Below are 3,547 nucleotides of genomic sequence, written 5' to 3' on the forward strand. Positions count from 1 at the left end.
TCTCAGAATATGTTTGAGTTTTTATTTGTTGAAACACTTAGTGTGCAAAAAAATAAGCCTTGAAAATTGTTAAATTTCAACATGAAAGCAACTTCTAAGGCCTCCAAAGTCAGTAAAATGTCGACCAAAGACTGTATTTTTAGTACGAAATAAGGATACAGCCATATATACGCTTCGAGGGACTTTCTAGAGCCCCAGCACCAACTTCGTTTGAATATTTTTGCACTTTCTTCCATTTTCAAGGGCCAATTTAGATCTGCTGGATTTTTTTTTTCATCACTGTGGTACTTTCTGAAGATACTGAAGCCTTCAAATGGCTTCACAGGAAAAATGTTGTTTTTTTTATGGTGAAAATGCAAAAAATAAATAAATAATTCACGTCTGAAAACATAAATTGTCAAAATTGCACCAAAATATTTTTTTACGGAACTTAATTTTGGGTCCCAAAAAGCAAATAACTAAACTCAGAACAAAATGTGAGACATTGTTTTCTGAACTGACACTGAAGAATGATCCTCTACCAGTAATTTAACAGTCACAGTTCATTTTGTTTGATGACTTCTTTTTGCTTTAAGTGCTGGTCTTGGTTTACTCCTTAAGAGGTTTTTGTCGGTTCAGTGTCACAGTGAATTTAGACTGAATGTTTTTGTGAAGTTATTTATATTTTTACTTAGAAGGCGGGGGATCAGTGTATGTTTTAGCTTCTGTACGTATGTTCCAGGTTCATAGTAGTATGACAGCATTAGGTGTTGGTTCTAGTTGTTCTAGTGCCACCATCCTGCAGAAGAAACAACAGATGATAAAAGGCTGACGGAGATTCAGAAGCATACAAGTGACTTCTCAGGGGTCCACATCACTTAGGTGGAAAGACAAAAAATGAATGGCTTCAGACTTCATTTAGTTGTGGCTGAGCTCCTGAGGCTTGAGGACCTGCTGGATATCACATATCAACAGCAGCTTCCTTCACACTTTGCCCTTTGGGGTCATTTCCTCTCGTTGGTTCAGATTATGTTTTCATAATAAACAAGGATCACCACAGTCCTGCTGAAGAAAACAGACTTTTGTTTGCCTCAGGTCAGTGGTGGAAAGTGCAGTTAATCACATGTAAATACAATTTTCAGTTACTTGTACTTTACTTGAGTACTTCTGGCTGCTTCATACTTCTTCAGAGGCAAATATATTATATATATATTTTTTACTCAACTACATTTATGTGATGTAACTTCAGTTACTCCTTTGCAGATTTAGCAAGTTAACATTTTTTTAAAAATCAGTAAATAAATTATGATGTAAAGCTAGAATAAAATAAAACTTTATTGATCCATGAATAGCATTTGGTAGCACCGTTGCCTCACAGCTAGAAGGTTGCCGGTTCACGTCCCAGTGAGGACACCCGGGATCTTTCTGCGTGGAGTTTGCATGTTCTCCCCGTGCAGCGTGGGTTCTCTCCAGGCTTCCTCCCACACAGTCCAAAAACATGTTGAGGTTAATTGGTGATTCTAAATTGTCTGTAGGTGTGAATGTGAGTGTGCTTGGTTGTCTGTCTCTAAGTGTAGCCCTGTGATAGACTGGTGACCTGTCCAGGGTGTCCCCTGCCTTCACCCTGAGTCAGCTGGGATAGACTCCAGCCCCCCACGACCCTAGTGAGGATTGAGCGGTGTATAGATGATGGACGGATGATCCATGAGGGGAAGATCACAAACAGCAGATGTAAGGTAGTTCAGTCATCTTCAGTCATTTCAATCTTCAACTAATTAACACATTGATGCAATTATAACAATAATAATACAGTTCTGAAATATGCCATAGTGAGTACTTTTGCTCATAACTTTACTTTTTTTAAAGTTATTTTTTTGGCCTCTTTGCCTTTATTAGACAGGACAGTTAAAGGAGAGACAGGAAGGTGGGGGAGGAGAAAGGGGAAAGGGTTGCAGCAAAGGGCCATGAGCAGGATTTGAACCCATGACCGCTGCATCAGAGACTACAGCCCTTGTACATGGGTCGCCAGCTCAACCAGGTGAGCTATAGCGGCGGCCCATAACTTTACTTTTAACACAGTTTAAAGTGTTTCCATGGACATTTCCCAACAACTTACTTAAATTCATAGCTCCAAGATTTAAAAAAAAGAATAAATATTCAATGTAGTGTTTTGATCACTTGATTAGAAGTCATCCTCATTGTACTTTTTAGAGTGCAAAGTATTTTCTCTGTGATACTGGTACTTTTACTGATGTGCAAGGTCTGAGTACCTCCTCCACCTCTGCTGGCAGCTCAGTTTAAGTGAATCTGGGCCTAAACATCTCCACACATGTGTAACGTGCCTCCAGATAACTTAAACACCTGAGCTTACAGGCATTAAACTGATGCTTAATGCTAAAATGTGGCTGTATTAACGCAGATATAAAAGCTCTGACTAGCCCTGGCTTGTATCACTAGTAAGAAGGTTGTGTGGATTATGCAGAAAAGAGGAAATCATCTGGCGAGATTTGCAGTCATCTAAGTCAAGCTTTTCAGTGAGCGTACCACATAATTATAGGTCTAATCAAAATCTAAAGATAGCATCCCAAGAAACTGTAGTAAGCGTGTGTGTGTAGGAAAATTCAGCATGGAAGCAGCAAAATTACAAAAAGTCAGCATGCATTTGATCAAGTGTGTCCGGTATGTTGTAAGCACCACAGTGAAAATAAAAGCATTTACACAGGAGGAAAGAATATATGTGTCTGTGTGAACAAGGAGGATCTTGTTTTCATAGTCATGCTTGAACAGGTACCTTCAAAACAAAGCGCTCGCCTCCAGTCAGTCGACACGTTCAGCTAAGAGAGTGGAAAAGACTTATTAAAATCAATAGGCGGATTAAACTGACAGTAGACATGCAAAGCTGGGAGTTATTCCTTCATCCTGTGTTGATTTTTCAGGCTGTGGCTCTTTGCTTGGCAGCATAAAAAATCCAACTTTTACTTTGAAAATATTCCTGTTGCGACATAAGCAGTGTGCTTTAATAACAGGAACAGCCTTTAGTGAGGACTTTTCTTTAGATTTGTTTGCACTGCTTTATTGGAACATTGTTAAGTAAGGGTTAAATAAAACTCTTAGTCCTGTGGGAATCACAGAGTATATAATATGTATATGGCTCTGACATAACAGCACAGTTAGAAGTGAACCAGTGAGATTTTTATAGTTGTCTGTTGCATAACGTCCCTCTGTGTGCTTATCCAGCTGCAGTTGGTGACCTTTGGCCGTCTTCGTGTATCTTATTGTGTTCCTGCCATCATTTTCTTAGAACGTTTAAGAAGGGCCTTCTTTTTACTTTTTGGGAAACGAGCTTCATCAGTCTCCTAATGTGCATCAGAATTGATTAATTTGGTGGTTTTCCACTGCAGGAACTTGCACTGCATTTTATGCCGGCCTGAACCTTTGTGTGTGTTCTGACCGCGAGAAACGTCCCTGCAGAACCTCTTAGGAGCAGTTTTCAAGGGAAAAAAAAGGAACGACTGTGGGGGATGCTGGTCGATTTAATTCAAAGATGGCAAAAAGGGCCATTTTTCTG

The sequence above is a fragment of the Stegastes partitus genome, unplaced genomic scaffold (genome assembly GCF_000690725.1).
Source record: "Stegastes partitus isolate 25-593 unplaced genomic scaffold, Stegastes_partitus-1.0.2 Scaffold758, whole genome shotgun sequence".
Taxonomy (NCBI): Eukaryota; Metazoa; Chordata; class Actinopteri; family Pomacentridae; genus Stegastes; species Stegastes partitus.